This window comes from Microcebus murinus, chromosome 16 (genome assembly GCF_040939455.1).
Source record: "Microcebus murinus isolate Inina chromosome 16, M.murinus_Inina_mat1.0, whole genome shotgun sequence".
NCBI classification, from domain to species: domain Eukaryota; kingdom Metazoa; phylum Chordata; class Mammalia; order Primates; family Cheirogaleidae; genus Microcebus; species Microcebus murinus.
The window spans coordinates 48,834,700-48,853,779 of record NC_134119.1 but is presented as its reverse complement, the minus strand read 5'-3'; the positions used below and the strand labels follow the sequence as shown (position 1 = coordinate 48,853,779).

The following is a 19,080-nucleotide window of genomic DNA, read 5'->3' as shown; positions in this document are numbered from 1 at the left end:
CCGATGCCCATGCCCAGCCTCTGTCACCACCGTTCCCCTCTCTGCTCTGTGAGCTGGACACTTTTCGACTCCACATTGAAGTAAGATTGTGTGGTGTCTTGCGGTGCAGGCTCGTCTCACTTAGCATGGTGTCCTCCAGGTTGTCACAAATGACAGGATCTTTTTCTTTTTCATGGCCAAATGGTGTTCCATTGTGTATGCATACCACATTTCCTTTACCCTTCGCCTGCTGACGTTGTTCCACACCTTGGTCACTGACTAAGGTGCTGCAGCGAGTGTGTGAGGCCAGGTTTCACTTCCTCTGGACACATGCCCGGCGGTCGGATTGCTGGATCATGGGGCAGTTCTATTTTTGGTTTTCTGAGGAACCTCCATACTGTTTTCCATAATGCCCGCATCTTAACCATTTTTAAGTGCACAGTTCAGTGGCATTAAGTACATTTACATTGTTGTGCAATCATCACCACCATCATCTCTAGAACTTTTCCACCATCCCAAATGGAAACTACAAACCCTTTAACAACACCCCCCCACCTCCCGCTCCCCGTCGCTCCTCGGCCCCCACCATTCATTCCACCGTCTGTCTCTGTGAATCTGCTGCTCTCGGGACCTCATGCAAGTGCAATCACACAGGGTTTGTCCTTTTCACTCTGCATCACGTCCTCCTCAGGAAACATTTTTTTTTTTTTTTTTTGGTGACCACACACTTTATCACACAAAATGGGACTCCTGGAGAGAGAGGTGGAGCTATTAATAATGTAAGAAAAAGAATGAATGACTGCAGGCATCAACAGGGCCCATACCAGGCAGACAGTCCGTGTGGACCCTACCAAGTGTCATCTGAGACCTCCAGGGAACACAGCGGGTTCTCAGCCTGGGATCTTCCAAGTCCTCCTGCCACTGTGTCCGGGCAGCTCCACCAGCTCCAGGCCCCAACTCGGCCTGCCTCTGACACTGTCTGCACCCCATCGCATCCCATCCCAGAGAAGAGATGGTGCAGCGGGGGTCACTGTGAAGTTGCTTCATGCCAAAGTCACATCCCATCCACCACCAGCAAGGGGTCCATGCTCTCTTCACAGGGATTGGGAATCCAACTCTGAAATTCCTTCCTCACGGTCTGCTTTCTAGAAGGGTTACTCTGGTTCTGACTGCCAGGCCAAGGTTCCCTAGAAAACACAGACTGACATGGCTTGCATGCTCCTACCTTCTGGGGGAGAGGTGCTGTCTCAGGGCACGTCATGGGGAAGTGAGCTGAGGCAGGGAAAAGTGAAACATGAGGCTGTCCCTCAGGGCTGGCTGCAGCTTCCTGCTCAGCAACGTGGGATAGCTCTGCACAGCCTGTGCAGAGTGGTCTTTTCAGTGTTGAGCAGCCTGGCAGTGGGAGAAAGTGTGGGGAGTGAAACCTTCCTGCCTCCTGCTCAGGGAAGCAGCTGGAGCAGCCAGGCATGGTGGGGACATGGGGAGGACCACCCCTGCAGCCTGGGCTTGGACAGCCCTGACTCTCTTTGTGGAGGCCAGCACAGCCAGTGGAGGCTGAAGAGGCCCTGGCAGGGGAGGCAGAGCTCAGTACACAGGGTGGGGGCGGGGGACATGCCTCAAGCCCATGGAGGTGATCTCTCCCACCCTGTGCAACTCAGGAGCCACGCCTGGACCTGCTGCAACTGACGAATGTGGCCGGGAATGCTGGGTTGCCCTGGGCAGCCTGCAAGAGCCAGGTACGGTTCTCCAGGGCTCTTCCTGCTTGGGGCCAGGAGTGAGGAATGTGGGAGCAGAGCCCCAAGGGCCAGGGACTGACAGAAATAAGCCACCAGGGCTCAGGCAAAGTCATGTGAGTCTAGCTCCTCCTGATGGACAGAATGAATTCTGCTTAAGCGGTAAGACCTATCTTTGCAAGCCAGGACTCAGTTTCCCCTTCCCATCTCTTCTCAGCACAGTATCTGGCATGTTCTGTCTTCTGTCTTGCACAACTTCTTCCCACTTCTGGGACCTCTGACTGCCACAGTGATGGACCTGTGTGCTACTTCCCACGGGAGCAGCTTCTCACACCACTGGGTCTGCTGGGTCTGTGCCCTCTCACCACCTCGGTGACCACTCAGATGAGCTGCCCTTACTCTCCTGCCACCCCAAGTCCATCAGGCACCGGAAGGCGGGCAGTGTGCAGACAAAGCAAGAGGCAAAGAAGAGACTGGCACGTGGTACGCCCGTCTCTTAGGGCCACTCTCTGCCCTTTTCTTCCTGGCTCTGGAGCCCAGGAGCCCAGGAGCCTAAGCCCTGTGGTCGGCTTCCTTCTGGCTTGGCTCTGCTCTGGAAGGTTCCACCAGCGGGACTCAGGCAGAGACAAGAGAGTAGAGCCTGAGAGTGGGGCTTCTTCCCAGGCTCTGCGTTGGGCCTCCCCGGCTGGCTAAGTCCCTTGGCCACAGGTCATCGTTCTTAGTGGGTGGTCCTCTCCCTCTCTCCCTCTGGTTCTCAACTACACTGCCCTCGAGGTGGGAACAGTTCTCCACCCTGCTGTCACCGGTTCGGCCGTGCACCGCCCCGGTGGCTTCCTACTCCCTGGCCAAGCGGGTTCTGCTCACGTTGCCACTTGAGAATGCCACCTGTTCCCCGGGATCCTGCGCAACTGCGCTAGGCCAGCGACGAAGAGGGAGCGAGAGACGAGGGAGGGAGTTTTGAAGTGGACGAGACACGCGACGCACCCGGGGGGCAGTCCGGAGGGGCCGCGTGTGCAGGGCGAGGAGCGGAGGTGAGACCCGCCGGGGAGAGACTGAGGCTGAGGGGTGGCGGGAGCAGCAGCGCCCCAGCCTGGAGAGGGGACGCGCGGAGTCCGAGGCCAGGTGGGCGCCAGGCAGCGCCCTGCACCCCGGCCGCGGCGCCCACTGGAGGGCCGCCCGCATCCACAGGCCCCTTCCCGGGGGGCCAGCGGCCGGGTGGGACCGCCTGGGTCTCAGCGAGTCGCGAGCGCGGGTGCGTCGCGGGCCCGGGACAAGCGCCCTCCGGGATTACCCGAGGCGGGCGCCGGGACCTCGCGGAAGCCGCGCCCCGCGCTTCTCCCCGTCGCAGCTCCCTGGCAAGTTCCCGCGCCCGCCCCGCCCCGCCCCTGCAAGCCCGTAGCCCCGCCCCGTAGACCCCGCCCCCTGCAAGCCCGTAGCCCCGCAGGCCCCGCCCCCTGCTAGCCTGTAGCCCCGCCCCATAGGCCCCGCCCCCTGCAAGCCCGGCAGCCCTGCCCCGTAGGCCCCGCCCACGCATCGGGCCCCTCTCCCCTCCAGGCCCCGCCCCGCCCTTGCCCCGCCCCGCGCCCTCGCCCCTCCCCTTAGGGCCCCGCCCCCGGCCCAGGGGGGCGGCGGCCGCCTCGGCGACGGTTGGCGCGGGCGGCGAGGCGGGCGGCGCGGGAGCGAGCGGCGCGGCCCGGTAGGTGTCCGGGCCGAGGCGGGTGGACAGGCACGCCGCCCCCGCTCTTTCTTTCTTCTGGGCGCGCTCGCGCCCCCCGCCCGGCCCCCGGCGCGGCCCGGGTCCCCGCCCCGGCCCCGGCCCCGGCCCCGGCCCCGGCCCCGGCGCCCCCGCCCGCCCCCGCCTGGCGCGGCCGGGCCGGTCCCCTAGGGGTCGCCGCCCGCCGCTGCCGCCTGTCCTTTCCCTCTCTCCCCCTTTTCTTCCTCCTTCCTTCCTCCCTTCCTTTTGTTCGCGGCGCTCTCCGCGAGCTCGGCCCGGCCGGCGCGGCCTCCGGCGGGGTCTCGGAGGAGGCGGGCGGGGCCTGGACTTCCTCTCGGACCTAGCGGGCGGCGCATTGTTTGGGGAGCCCGTCTCTGGGGACCGAACTCTGCAGATGAGCTGCGGCCGCCGTGCGGGCCGGTGGGGCGGTGGAGACGGAGGGCGGCTCCAGAGTGAGCAGTGTAGACGGAGGAGTGGAGACTGAGGGGGCTCCAGCGTTGTGGAGTGTAGACCGAGAAGTGGAGTGTAGATAGAGAGGGGGCTCCAGAGTTGTGTGTAGACAGAGCAAGCCTCAGAGTTGTGGACTGTAGACAGAGAAGTGGAGTGTAGACCGAGAGGGGGCTCCAGAGTTGTGGAGTGTAGACAGAGACGGCCCAGAGTTGTGGATTATAGAAAGGGAGCTGGCCCCAGAGTGGACCACCTGGCCTCTCAACTGCCTGGTCACTTGCTGGCAATGTGCCCTTGGCAGGTGACCACATCCTCTGTGCCTAGTTTCCTCACCGCACTGCAAGGGTTGTGAGTGGCTTTGTCCGAAGCCCTCCGCGCAGTCCGTGAGGGTTATTGTCATGGCTGCACTGCACTGTGCTGTCAAGGGCCCTTCTGAGACCTGCAGGGGACGAGACTGGGCGGCCTTCCCAGGCGAGGCAGTAGCCCCACCTATGCACAGTGAGCAATCTACTGGGTGGTCTGGGGAGAAGAGGGTGAGGATGCCCTCGGGCAGGGAGGCCACCGTGGAGAAAGTCTTGCAAACCAAAGAGTTGAGACCTGAGCCTAGACTAGGCCATGTGGGGAGGGCAAAAATGATTTTGAATGAGAAGGAATGTGTTTAAAATTTACTTTAGCAATGTAATTATCACAGTGTGAAGTTTCTTTCCCTGAAAACTTGGTATAAAAATACCCACCTTACCCAGTGGTTTTGGGGACTTGAGGTGACAGTTACCAGGTGCCCAGGCCTGACATGGGACCTTGGTGCCAGGGATGCTGTTCAGGTGGGGAAGGCCACATTGGCTGAGGGCTGTGGTCCAGGCTACTGTGCTGGCCTGGGGCTGGGGTGCCGCCTGCAGGGACACAGCCTATCTGAGTCTTTTTCTTTAAAATGCTAGTCCAGCTTTGTCTTTGAAGTCTTTGGAGGCTGGAACCTGCCCTCAGGCAGGCTTGGATTTCTCTCTTTCCCTCCTCACAGGAGGGATGGCTGTGGCTGGGCAGAGCAGTGGGAGGACAGACAGGCAGGGTGGCCTAAGGGTGGTGTCATGCAGGGTCCAGAGGTGAGGAGGGAGCACGCAGCCCCTGGCAGGAAGAGAAAGGGGACACTCTGCTTTACTGTTCTGATTCAGTCGTCTTTTGACATTTAGCTTTGTCTGAAACAGGCCAAGCAAACAGGTAGGCTGAAGGAAGAAAACTAAAACTAAGAATGTATTAGTTACGACTTAACATGGTTAGGCCCACAAGCACACAAAACATGGCAAAGCCCTGAGCATTTTACATCTTATTTGAATTTGGTGGAATTCCTGTAAAGATTCTGCTTTCTGATTGTGCTTGTATTATGTTCCTGTTGCTGCTGTAACGAAGTGCCACAAATGCAGTGGCTTAAACAGCAGAAGTGTGTTATCTCACAGTCCTGGAGGCCAGAAGTCTTGACATCAGTGTCAGTGGGTGAAACCAAGGTGTTGCCTGGCCACATGTGCCCCATTCGCTCCCCTTGGCCCCTCTGGAGGCTGCGTCATGCCTTGGCTCAGGGCCCCACAGGACAGGGCCCTTTCCCTCCCTGCTTCCTTCATCACATCGCTGTCTTCCTCTCTGTCTTCAGATGTCTGGGATAACCTCATCTCTGGATCCTTAACTTATTCACGTCTAGAGAGTCCCTGTTGCCATCTAAGATTACGTTCCCAGTGGGGGCTAGGACCTGGATATCTTTGGGGACCACTGTTCGGCCTACACAGTGCTTCTGACTTCACTTTTTAATACTTTGGTTTTTCCCATTCTGTGCTGAAGAGCAGCCATCTGGAGCACTTTCCCCAGGCTGCTAGGTGGGGTCTGTCTGAGGGCTTCTGCCGCACCTGTGTCTGCAAGGACCTGTGGTTTCACTGCCCTGCCCTTGAGGAGAGGCTGCAGCTGTCCTGGGAACAGGCATCTGGGAAGCGAAGACGTGCTGAGGGTGCGAGTGCAAGTGGTGAGAGAGCTGGAGGGGTCCCTCCATCCCTGCTGTTCGAGAGGTGGTGGTTACCGTCTCCCGCACAGCCTGATGAACTGTGGTCTCACTTCAGAAACACTCTCCACGCGCGCGTGCGATTTTACCTGTAATTTTCGGGGAGGCCACCACTCCAGCAGTTCCCAGGTTTGTCCCGGAAGGAGCCCGTTGCTGTGGCTCCAGGCGAGGAGTGCTGTGTGAGAGGTTCCCTTCCTCTGTGTCCTAGGGTCTGGACTTCAGTGGGCGAGAAAAGACACATGGAGTTTGCCCCTTGTGTTTTCCTTCCTCTCTACTTTCCCATAGCATTGCCGTCCCCACGCCTGTGATCATGGTGAACCCGATGTGTTCAGACAGTCGTTCAGACACAAGCCCTGTGCTCCTACATGTGTCTGTCTCCATCTCCTGTGTGTCCCTTGGCTGTGACCCCAGCTGCCTGCTGGGATGCCCGAGGAAGGGCTGAGACAGGGTGGAAAATCTTGCCCCAGCCCAGATGAGCTGGCTATTTTCTCAGGTATTTACAGCTGTTTAAGCTGCTCTTTTAAAATTTATGTTAGGCGAGATCATTTGATTTCTCCCAACGGTTAAGGGGGGGTCTCAGCGCTCCCCCAAGCTCCCACCTCTCCCCTGGGCCTGATGCTCACCCCGGCTCCCTGTGTGCCACTCCGTCTTGGGTGGGTCCCACGTCTGGTGCCTCTTTTTGTCCTGCCTCAGAGCTTGCTCTGCTGAAGTCCTACTCTTCTGATACCTAAAAACATTACATAGATTTTTTTTGACCTTGATTTTTAAAACATCTTTATTTTACTCTCCAGTTACCTTTTAGTTTAGCTGGGTATAGAATTCTAGACAATTAGTTTTTCAGGATTTTGAAGATGTTGCTTCACTGCATTTGGCTTCAGTGCTGTTGAGAAGTCTGATGTCCGCTCTTTGTACGTGAACGCCTCTGCTGCAAATTCGCGGATGGTTTTTTCTCAGTGTTCTAAGGTATCTGACGATGGCATCTGTTTTCATTCATTGTGCTGAGCATTTGTGGGGCCCCTTCTGTCTGAGGTCTAAGATTTTGTATTATTTCTAAAATAATTTCCTTCCTTTCAGGTTAGCTGTTTTCTCTTTCTGGAACTCTGTTTATTTGGAGGTTGGACCTCCTGGGCTGATTCTCTAATTTCTCTTAGCTTTGTTCTCCGCTTGCTGGTATCTTTGATGTTTATGCTATTCTCGGAGATTTCTTTGCATTGTCTTACAACCTTTCCATTAATTTTTTTATTTTAATTATATTTCTTTTTTTTTTTTTAGCTTTCCAGATTTCTTTTTTGTTTTGATTTTTTTAACTTTAAAAAAGTCTTATCCTTCATTTAGAAATGTAAAATTTTATCTCTCAGAAGATAATAGTTGAAGATACTTTGGATTTTTATTCTGTTTTTTAATTTCCCTTTTTTCTATTTTTCACTAGACTATATCTTCCTTGACACCAGGCTTTTTTCCCTCATTATTATCTAAGGTCGAATTCAAACACTTAAAATAGTGCCTGGTGTGTACAAGGAACAGTATATAATGTTTAGATCTGTATCGTTACTGATTTTGCATAGGAGGACAGTTGTTTTAACAGTTGTGAGAGGCTGGTTAAAATCTCCACCTGTGATGGTAGATTTGTCTGTTTTTGCCTTTAGTTCTTTCGGTTTTGGCCTTTTGCATTTCGAAGCTCTTTACTAGGTGGGCATGTGCTACAATGGCTGTGCCCCCCTGTGAACTGGGCTTTCTTCTGGAGTCTGTCTGGTAAGACCACTCCTCTATTTCTCACATGTGCTGCTTGCTCACTGTAGCTTTTCCCATTCTTTTATTCTCAATTTGTTTGTGTCCTTACATTTGAAGTGAGCTTCCTATAGAAGCAGGTAGTTGGGTCTTGCTTTTTTTTTATTCTGGCTGACAATTTTTTGCTTTCTTTTTTTTTTTTTTTTTGAGACAGAGTCTCACTGTATATCCCAGGCTGGAGTGCAGTGGTGTCATCATAGCTCACTGCAACCTCCAACCCCTGGGCTCAAGAGACCTTCCTGCCTCAGCCTCCCAAGTAGCTGGGACTACAAATGTGCACCACCATGCCTGGCTAATTTTTTGAAAATTATTTTTTGTATAGATAGAGTCTCACTGTTGGCCAGGCTAGTCTCAAACTCCTGGCCTCAAGCCATCTTCCTACCTCAGCCTCCTGAGTAGCTGGGACTACAAGGGTGCATCACCATGTCCAGCTACTTTTTTTCTATTTTTAATAGAGGTGGGATCTCACTCTTGCTCAGGCTGGTCTTGAACTCAGGGCCTCAAGATATCCTCCTGCCTTGGCCTCCAAGGGTGCTAGGATTACAGGCGTGAGCTACGACGCCCAGCCTAACTATTGCTTTTTAATGTGAATGTTTTGTCCATTTATATTTTTTGGTGTTTAAATATCCCCCAAATTAAAGTCTTTTTATTAGCTAATAAATAAGCAATAGAGACAACTTCTTCCAAAGCAGTTTGAGGTGTAGAGCGCAAATAAGATTTGGAATATTCTCAAATTTGACTTTAAAAAAGTTGCTTATTATGTAAAATTTTGTATATGTACAGAGTAAACAGAAGAATATAATGAACCCCCGTATAACTCACACTCAGCTTTAACAACTGTGTCCTGTTTCTACTCTTTTCACTCCTTGCCTTTTATTTTTTAGTTCTCTAGTTTATTCATATTTAATGTGAATATTAATATGGTTGATTTGTGCTTACCACTTTGTTTTCTATTAGTTCTTTTTTGTTGTTGTACTGAAGTCTTTTCTTCCCTGTCACATTTTGGGTTAAGTGAATATATATATTTAAAGAAACTCATGTATATATGTGATAAGTATAAAGTGTATACATACATAGTTTTTTTTAGTATTCTATGTGAATTCCTCTATTGGCTTTTTTACTGTATCTCTTCTCTTTGTTACTTTTTTTTTTTTTTTTTTGAGACAGAGTCTCACTTTGTTGCCCAGGCTAGAGTGAGTGCCGTGGCGTCAGCCTAGCTCACAGCAACCTCAGACTCCTGGGCTCAAGCGATCCTTCTGTCTCAGCCTCCCAAGTAGCTGGGACTACAGGCATGCGCCACCATGCCCGGCTAATTTTTTCTATATATATTAGTTGGCCAATTAGTTTCTTTCTATTTATAGTAGAGACGGGGTCTCGCTCTTGCTCAGGCTGGTTTCGAACTCCCGACCTCGAGCAATCCGCCCGCCTCGGCCTCCCAGAGAGCTAGGATTACAGGCGTGAGCCACCGCGCCCGGCCTGTGTTACTTTTTAGTAGTCTGAAAAATGTTTCTTATCACAGTCTGTTTAGAATTGATTTTGTTACACTGCATAAAATGTAAAAATTGTGCAGTAGTAAGTTCCATTTACTCCTGCTTTGCCCTGTCATCATACATATTGTATCTACATATGTTACAAATCACACAAGACAGTAATTTTTCCTTTTTTTTTTTGCTTTCAGGATTCATGTATATCTTAAATAAATTGAGAAAAATAGTATTTTTAATATTTACCCACATATTTATGATTCCTAGTATGCTTCATTCCTTCTTGTAGATTTGAGTTCCATCTGATATCATTTCTCAGCTTGATAAACCTCCTTTAGCATTTCTTTCCTGTTAATAACACATTCTCTAGGCCGGGCGCTGTGGCTCACGCCTGTAATCCTAGCTCTTGGGAGGCCGAGGCGGGCGGATTGCTCAAGGTCAGGAGTTCAAAACCAGCCTGAGCAAGAGCGAGACCCCGTCTCTACTATAAATAGAAAGAAATTAATTGGCCAACTGATATATATATAAAAAATTAGCCGGGCATGGTGGCGCATGCCTGTAGTCCCAGCTACCCGGGAGGCTGAGGCAGAAGGATCACTCGAGCCCAGGAGTTTGAGGTTGCTGTGAGCTAGGACGCCATGGCACTCACTCTAGCCTGGGCAACAAAGCGAGACTCTGTCTCAAAAAAAAAAAAAAAAAAAAAAAAAAAAAAAAAAAAAAAAAAAAAAAAAAAAAAAATAACACATTCTCCTATTTTCTTATTGATCTGAAATATCTTTATTTTGCCTTCAATTCTAAAGGATATTTTTGCTGCATATACAGTTTTGGGCCAGGCGTGGTGGCTCACACCTATGCTCCCAGCTATTTGGGAGGCTGAGGCAGGATTGCTTGAGCCTAGGAGTTTGAGGCTGTAGTTAGCAATGATGATGCCACTGCACTTCAGCCTGAGTGACACAGTGAGACCCTTTCTCAAAAAAAAAAAAAAAATTGGTTGACAGTTCTTTTTCTTCAGCCCTCTGCCTATGTTGTTCCAGTATCTTCTGGCCTCTGCTGTTTTCTAACACAAAGTTAGCCATTGTGGCAGCTATGTTGCTCTTTTGTGTGTGTGGGCGGGTGATGTGCTTTGAAGCTTTTCTCATTATTTGTGGCTTTCAGCAGTTTGACTGTGATGTGGGTAGGAGGGCTTTCTTTGTATTTATCCCATGCAAGGTTTGTTGAACACCTTAGATATATAATTTTTCACCATTTTCAATCTGCTATTAAGTTTGTTAAGTGAATTTTAAAATTTCAGTTACAGTAGTTATTATTTCTAGAGTTTCCTTTTTTTTGGGGGGGGGGAACAGTCTCACTCTGTTGCCCAGGCTAGAGTGCCATGGTGTCAGCCTAGCTCACAGCAACCTCAAACTCCTGGACTCCAGAGATTCTCCTGCCTCAGCCTCCCAAGTAGCTGGGACTACAGGTGTGCACCACCACACCCAGCTAGTTTTTTCTATTTTTACTTGTCCAGCTAATTTCTTTCTATTTTTAGTAGAGATGGGGTTTTTGTTCTTGCTGAGGCTGTTCTCGAACTCTTGACTTCAAGCAATTCTCCCACCTCAGCCTCCCAGAGTGCTACGATTATAGGTGTGAGCCACCAGTTCTTTTTTATAGTTTCCATTTCTTTACTGCGGTATATCATCTGTTTATTGTGATCCTTATTGTCTAGTAAATCTTTGAACACGTGTATTATCTGCTTTAAAGTTCTTAGCTGCTTACCCAACACCTGGGTATCTCAGGATCAATTTCTATTGGCTTCTTTTGACTGAGTCACATCTTCCTGTTTCTTTGACCATCTGGTGATACTCGATTGTGTACTGGACATGTGGATGGTCATTGTTGTGACTTATTCTTTCTTTCTGAAGAGTGCTGATTTTTGTCCTGAAAGTGAATTTGTCTGGACTCAAAGTAAAATCTCTGTTGCTGTCTCTGCTTGGTGCCACAGACCTTCCAGCTGCCCCTTCAGCTGGGCTCCTTGGAGCCTCCATGTGTGTGGGCAGGTCTGGGCTGGCCTGGGACATGGGCAGAGTTTATGAACAGAATTCAAGACTTCTCCCCCTAGCTGCTTCCTTTTGAGATATCCCTCTCATTGTCCAGCCACCCTGCCATCCCCAAACTCTTTCTGACTCTTCAGTCTGGGGGATATGGCTTTCTGCCTGAGTTCCAGTTTGCACAGATGCACACCTTGCTTGGTGCAGTTCTCCTCTTTCAGGGGGTAGCTTGCTCCAGTGTCTGCCTGCTTCTCATAGCTCTCCAGCACCTTCCATAGGTGGTGGTTATATTTTGGTCCCTGGTTGGAGCTAGATTTAGCAGCGTTGGGGACATGGCAGACCATCGGTTTACTGATAGAGCTGCTGGCACTGTGATTAGCAGTCAGCAGGCCCTGGTCTTTTGCACTTGGCTTGTTTCTCACCTGGAGAATCAGGTGATGGGGCTGAGTTGCTCCAGCTAAAAGAAAACTCTTCCCTTAACAAGACTTGACTATGAGAGCCTGGGTGTTAGCCTGGAATAGATTCACTCCTCCGCCGATCTGAGTGGTGTGGAGGTAGAGACCCATGTTCTCTGTCTCCCTATGATGTGTGGCTTAAGGATGGGACAGTGGGTCAGTCTTCTGTGATTTCGCAGAGGCAGGTGCGCCCTGGATCCTGGGCCTACTTCAGGTGCACCAGGCATTGGCCCCATGGGGTTTCCTGGGGGCTCCCGCCTTTCCACTCCCTGCTGTGTTCTTCCTCCCACCCTGTTGTCTTTTCTGACCTTGGGAACAACTTTCCTTGTGCAGTTTCTCTCTAATAATGAGGTTGCTGTGAGGTTTCAGTAGGGCACAGGGTGGGAGCCTTGACAGCTGCTGTGCTAGTGATGGTGGCAGCTTCTGGAAGCCAGCCTGTGCCTCCAGGGCTCCCAGCCCCACTTGAACCCCTCCTGCCCTAGGTGTTGGGGGATGGTGGTGGGTGGCAGGAGGCCAGCCCAGGATGCATTTTCCCGGGGTGGTGCTTTGGGCAGGGCCGGAGTTTGTAGAGCCACACCAGCCACCCAAGAAGGCGGGTTCTGTGGATGTAGCATCGAGCAGCCGGGTGGCGTCCTCACTGTGAGGGTTGGGCAGGGGGCCTGGGAGGAGCAGGAGTTGCTGGGCCCACCCTAGAGTCAGTTTACGGCTGCTGCTGCACCAGAGCATCCATCCCCAGCTGGGGGACTGAGACAGCAGAAATGTGTCCTCTTGCTGGTCTGGAGACTCCAGGGAGGACTTCCTCTCTTCCAGCTCCTGCTGGCTCCAGGCTCCCTGCCTCCATCTCCATGTGGCTATCTCTGTGTCTCATCTCCCTTTGCCTCCTCTTTTAAGGACACTTGTGATGGCATTTAGGGCCACCTGGATGACCCAGCATCATCGCCTCGACATAAGATCCTTTACTGAATCCCATCTGCAAAGACCCTTTTCCCAAATAAGGTCACACTCACAGGTTCTGGGGATTAGGCCCTGGTGCCTTAGGGCTGGCATTCGTGCCACTGCACCCTGCTGAAACCTGGGGGAGGTGAGGAGCCCCGGGGTTGTGGCGGGGACTCTGCTCTGGCCACCGGCCTCTCTCATTCTGCAGGGTCTTCCCAGCTGCCCCCCGGCGGCAGGACTTTGTGTGCAGAGTACTGTTGTCTCCTCGAGAGGGTTGGGCGCTGAGAGTACGGGTCTCTTCAGGCTCCTGAGGGTGTGAAGCAAACAGGGACGTGGCACTTGGGTTTTCCTTCTTGATTCCTGGAGGAGCGAACAGGTGTGGCTGGATGGGTGAAGCTCGAGTAGTAGTGGATGAGAACATCAGATTTCAGGCTTTCCTGGGTGTTTTGGCCTGCGGAGAGGAGGCAGGCTGGGGCTGTGTCCCTGGGGCTGGGGGCTGGGGCTTGGCGGTGGTGTTTCCAGGCAGGGTAGTGGGAGACCACGGAGGCACCAGTGTGTGTGGTGGACTCACCTCCTGCTCACCAGATAAGATGCTGCCTCGTGGTGTGTGGGACATACTTACATTAAAAAGTCATTTGTCATTTGTCTGAAATTCAGTGTAACTGGGGTCCTGTAGTTTTGTTTGCTAAATCTGGAAGGTCTATTTATATTTTCACTTTGCTCAGGTTTAGAAACCACAAACAGAAATGAATATCAAGTGGAGATAAAAAGGGAAAATCAAATAAAAATGGAAAGGAAAATTGAGCTGGATTGACCTTTGGTGTTTCATAGATTTTGAACACTAGTTTGTTTCTGGAATTGAACATCACTCCACAGTTCCATCTGGGGCAGAGGGGCATGTGTCCACTGTCTCCAATGAGGTAGTGACAAGGCCAAGCCCAGAGTAGGCTGAGGGAGCTGGCAGGGCAGGCTCTGCCCGACGGGCTGCAGGGTTGGATTGGGGCCTGGGACTGAGTGTGGCCCCTCAGGCGAGTCTTGGCTGTGGTCTGGATGGAGCCCATGTCTGAAAAGCCCATAGGCCTTAGGAAGACGCCCTTGTGCTGAGAGTGGACGGCAGGCACAGCCAGAGCGGGGCCCAGGGAGAACTTGGGGTGTGAGCTGAGCCACAGCAGGGGTGGGAGGGAGGGCTGTTTCAGCAGGGACTCACTTCACAAGTGACACCCTCCCTTGTGTCCCACCCTGGCCTGCTGTGGCTGTGCACTCTGCACTGGCCTGTCTGGCCATTGCTGGTTGCCTGTTCATAGTTGTCCACCTGGTGCTGCTGCAGAAGCCACCAGACAGCCACCTGACTGCGCGGGTGAGTGAGCGGCACAGCCTAGACCATGGGGAGTGGGTCTGACTGAGGGGACACAGTGACGGAGGCCCTTTGAGGTGGCCTATGGGGTCAGGCTGGACCCAGTGGGATGAAGTGCCGGGCAGGGGTGAGGGATGACGAGCTGGTGGCCGTTTGCCAGAGGAAGGTGAGGGCAGGGTGGGTGGGACAGTGGGTGGCACCAGGGCGTCCAGTAGGAGGTGTGGCCCCCACTCGGGGTGAGCAGTGGTCCGGTGACCAAGGTGGGCACGGAAGCAGGGCTGGCACTGGGCTGCGGTGCTGGAGGCCCTGCCTGTCTGTCTGGGGGCTACCTGCCTCCTGCCCAGCTGCCGCCTTCTCTCAGTCAGACCCTTCTCACGTCCTTTCATATGTAGAAGGTGCTCCTATGTCACATGAATTGAAAAGTTATTTCATAGTGGCCCCTGCATCTTTGTGATGTCCTGAACTGGCGGTAAGAAGATCCTCCGACACCTGTGCGCACCTGTTCCCTGGACGCTCTTTGGCTCTGTGGGCTCTGGGTACACGGAGGAATCTGCAGGGTCTCCTTTCCTGGGGAGAAGCCCCTGTCTTCCTCGAGCTTGACCCTACTCTTGAGGGAGGGGGAGGAGGAGCTGAGCTGACCTGTCTTCCTGGGGGCCTGGGACCCCCACCTGACAGCCGTACCCTGGTATGTTCTCTTGAAGGAAGAAGGAACCAGAGAATCTTAAGCCAGTGTTTTAACTTTCTTTATGTGAGAAGTATGATGTTAGCATAACTATTCCTTCACCTTTAAATTATTTTCTGAATTCCATTTCCTGTTGCTACTGCTTGGCTGTAATAATAGTGTATATTCATTTTCTGATGTGTTCAGAGAAATGAAGCATTTTTTTTTCTTTTTCTAAGCTTCCATAATCACATAAATGAAGCATTTTTAAAGTTGGCAGTCTTTAGGTTCTTCTTTTCCTCTCCTAGTTATTCGTATTTGCCACATTCCTAATTCTAAGAACGGCTTTACTTTTTGAGCAAATTCTTTTCTTAGTGCCTGATCCCTGTGTTGCTGCTTAGCAATGAATTGAACCTTTCTGAGGCTGGAAGAGGGAGAAAGGGGACTTGCTCCACGGCCAGGCTTGAGGCACCTTATATATGTGTCCTGATCTTGACCTCTGGGTTTCTTTGGACCTGAAATGTTAAAACCTCAAGAATTGACATTTTGTAAAAAAAAAAAAAAACAAAAAAAAAAAACCACAGAAACTCTGTGCAATGATAAAATGCTGAACTAGAACATTTTATGTATGGCACTCTTCAGTTTAGCCTAATAAATTATTCAAAAACTACACATACTAATAATTTTGGTGGCTACTGACCTGCGTCCTAAACTGAGGCTATTTATGTTCACGTTTGAGAGCTGAAGCTGGTGAGGAATTGAGGCAGGCTCTTGCGAACCAGATGAATGATTTTAGAAATGCGAACTTCCAGGGCGGTCACCTTCCGCACAGTACTTGCTTTTGTGCGATGGCAAAGGAAGGGGGCCGGGCTGTCTTGGGAGTCGCAGTCCTGGTGCCTGTGCCCCGGTTTTTTCATTTGAAAAGTGGATAGTTAGGCTCAGCTTGTGGGATGATGATCCAAGAGGTAGTTGTTTTAGCTAGTTTTTCCCATTCGGTAGTCAGGTTGTCTCTGGCGCCTGCAGCATGGTTTCCTCAGTCGCGTCATCGCAGATTAGATTTTAGGGAACATTTTGAAAACATTCACCATGCATTGCCACCGAGGAGCACAGACGGTGCTGTTCTGTGTGTTAGGGCAGGGACAGTATCAAGTGGAATGACAACGTCCACACGTGTACTCTTCCGTGACGGCACCGGCTCAGAGCCCTCCGCTCATCGGGCAAATGGTTCCAGGTGTGGGTGAGGTGCCCGGCCGCAGCTCCTCAAGGACAGCTCCTGGAGGACACTCTGACTTGTTCTGTGTATGCAGATTAGAGAGACAGGTGATCCGCCCATCCCCCACACCCATGATATGATCTCGGAGCAGACAGCAGAACTGCTGTAAACTGACCTTCCTGCTCACGGTGAGGGGAGATGGGGTGCAGAAAGGACTCCCAGGTGTGTAGCGGTTCTGAACTCCGGCCTGGCAAACGTTGCAAGTTCCTTGATTAGGTCTCAAGATTTGGGAATAATAGCTCTCCCATGCCTTCTGTGCCCCCAGTTCCTCTCTGAGCTGTGCTCCTGTTCCTGGCAGATGACACCTGTTTGCAGTTGGGCCATTTCCTCAGCCTGCTTCTGTTAACGAACCCACAAGGGCCGCACAGAAAGCTAATTACTGAGACAATGCTGATTGTGAAAGAAGAAAGGATTTATCACAGGAGACATGCTACTGGGAGGAGGGAGGTATAAAGTACCTCAAATCCTCCTCCTCCTCCACCAGCAGTCGGGGGCTCTTCTGGAGGTGAAATGAATAATGCGTGAGAGGAGTGAGCATCATTACATGTTTGGGGTGAGCGCAGGGCACGCAAGCGCAGTGAGAAATCACGTTAGTGCATACATCCCATGATCAAAAAATGGTGGGTGAGTCCCTCTCAGGGCAGGGATTTTAGTAGTATAACGAGTGAGGGGTTAATATTGGGCATTCTTGTAGGGGGGATGTGAGGATGGTGGGTTCAGCTGGTCCTTGGGCACAGTCTGTGCTGGGTGGGGTTTTGCTTATCTTGTCTTCTCTGGACAGACAGGTGGTGTAAGCCTTTGTATAATAGTTACCTTATGGCTGCAAGGAGATTCCACCATTTCTGGAGAAAAAATTCAAAAGGAATGCATCAGTGCAACAGAAAGTTACAAAGTTTTGGTCAGCAAATCTTACTGAGTCTGCTAAGAAACTGCAGTTGCTAAGTTACAGGTGTTGAGATAAAACTCACTGTCTATGATATCACCAATTCAAGGCCACTTAGAGCAGCCAGTTCTAGCCATAATGTGAACACTGAAAGCTCATTTGAAACAAAAGGGAACTAAACGTACTACTAAAAAACCATTTTCTTGCTTATGGAGACAGTTACACTTTCTGCTGGTAGGTTTTTGGGGTCCAGTGCCTGCTTTTCATTTTGTACTGCCTCTGACCTCTTTAGTTCAAGCTGGCAGTGTTTCTGCTGTTACAATTTTCTTAAAAATTCTGTGGGCCTCCTGTGAATCTCATTGGTGTTCACTCCTGTAGATAAGCCTTACCCCGAAATCTCTTTGACATGAGCCTTTCTCTACTCCTGAAGGGGAAGGAATGATGCCCATAAACTTCCCAGAGGCCCAGTTCCACGAAAGGGTCCGTGAGGCACATGTTTAATCTCTTTAGAGGGACTGGTTTGTACCTTCAGTTACACATAACAGTCTTCACTTGATGTCACGTGGCCGTAGGCCTCACCTTGGATGGGAGCAGAGGCGTGAGCAGCTGGGCGGCTGGCGGTCAGGAGCCATAGGGCAGTGGGCTGCTCAGAGGAGAGCCAGGTGGTGGGAGGTGCGACGCTGATGACACGAGTTTAGAGAAGGGTGAGGTGAGAAGGAGACATATAGGTGGGCTCTCCTGGCGCATGGTGATGCCCCGAGTAGGGTAAAGGAGCCACGACCCAGAGGTTGGACGAGGGTTGTTCTAGCAGGCATTGCCCTTGCAGGGATGAAAGTGCCGAGCAGGTGTTGTTGGTTGGTCCAGTAAAGTGGCCTGAAGCGGCCTTCGTGATTGGCACCTGCCATCTCATCCCCTGCAGTGTGTGTCCTGCTGTGTCGGGAAGGGCAGGTCCAGGTCAGGCTGGGATGGGGAAGGGAAGGGAGAGTGGCCAGGGACTCAGCAGGGTCTTGGTGGGTGGCTAGACACAGGGAGGGGCCGCGTGTGTCTGCAAGGGTGCGTCTCGGTGGGGGTGGGTCGGGTCTTCCAGGGTGCGTGTGTCACTGATGTGGGTGGTGGGAGAGGTGGGGCAGGGTGGGTGTGCTTGGCAGCTGTGGTGTCTGGAGGAGGCTGCTGGGACCTGATGCTTGTGGGAGAGTTTGGGGCTGGGGTCTGCCAGTGGGCAGGTCCTAGTTGGGAAGGGTGCAAGGTGCCCGTCTGTCTGGGTGAGCCGAGAATGGTCCAGGTTCAAATCTGCTGCTGTCGTTAATTAGCTGTGTGATGGTAGACAAGTTACTTTACATCTCTGCACCTCCATTCCCTCATCTGCAAAATGGGAATAATAGTACTGACCTCAGAGGGATGTTGTGTGGGATGGCCCCAGTTACTCGTGTCAGATCCTGAGAGCGGTGGGCCACGCGGAGCCTGGCATGTGCCATTCATGGCTGTGATTACGTTGCTGTTTCGTTCGTGTTACTGACCTTTTCTCTTGTCCTCAGTGCAGCGAGACACTCTCTGCTGGTAGGGTCAGCTTCTCCGTCCCGCACCAGTCATGTGTGCACGGTTGGTGCTGACTGTGCTCGGGTCTGTGCACCCAGCTGCGCCACCCCCTGGTTAGTTTTGAGAGACAAATGAGGAAAGGAAGACAATGCAGGCTGAGCAGCCCTCATGCGAGGTGCTCCAAAAGCCGGACCTTCTGAGCACCTGCAAGACACCGCATGGGGGGCTGAGATAGTGACGACTTTGCTTTCTGATGGTTCAGTGTATACAAACTTTGTTGCATATACAAAATTATTAAAAACACTGTATAAAATTACCTTCAGGTTATGTGTATAAGGTGTCTATAAAACATAAATGAATTCATGTTTAGACCTGGGTCTTGTCCCCAAGATATCTCATTGTGAATATGCAGATGTTCCAAAATCAGGAAAAATCCAAAGTCTGAAACACTTCTGGTCCTAAATCCTGGGACAAGGGACACCACTGTGTGATGTGGCTGTGACTCCTGATAGAAGGCAGGGCTGTGGTGTGGCGACCCACCAAATCCAAGTCTCCCCATCTCGAGATCTTAACTTGATCACCTGTGTCGTGGTGGAGTTCCTTTGGCCATGGGAGGTGACATCCACATGTTTGGAGATTAGGACATGGGTGTGTTAGGGGTTGTCAGCCAGCCCATCACACCCCGTGAAGAAGAACCAATGAATGAGAAGATCCCAAAACATGTTTCTTGGCCAACTCTAATATATATATTTTTAATGATGAATATTAAATA

General features: G+C 51.6%; 1 protein-coding gene across 2 annotated transcripts in view; it reads left to right on the top strand.

Moving 5' to 3' along the window:
* Positions 1 to 3,330: 3,330 nt before the first annotated feature.
* RGS12 (regulator of G protein signaling 12) overlaps positions 3,331 to 19,080 on the top strand; it is a 150,371-nt gene continuing 134,621 nt past the window's right edge. For both annotated transcript variants that reach the window (XM_075992877.1, XM_075992878.1), the window contains exon 1: positions 3,331 to 3,408. The gene's annotated coding sequence lies outside the window, so the exon portion shown is untranslated. The remainder of the gene's footprint in view (positions 3,409 to 19,080) is intronic.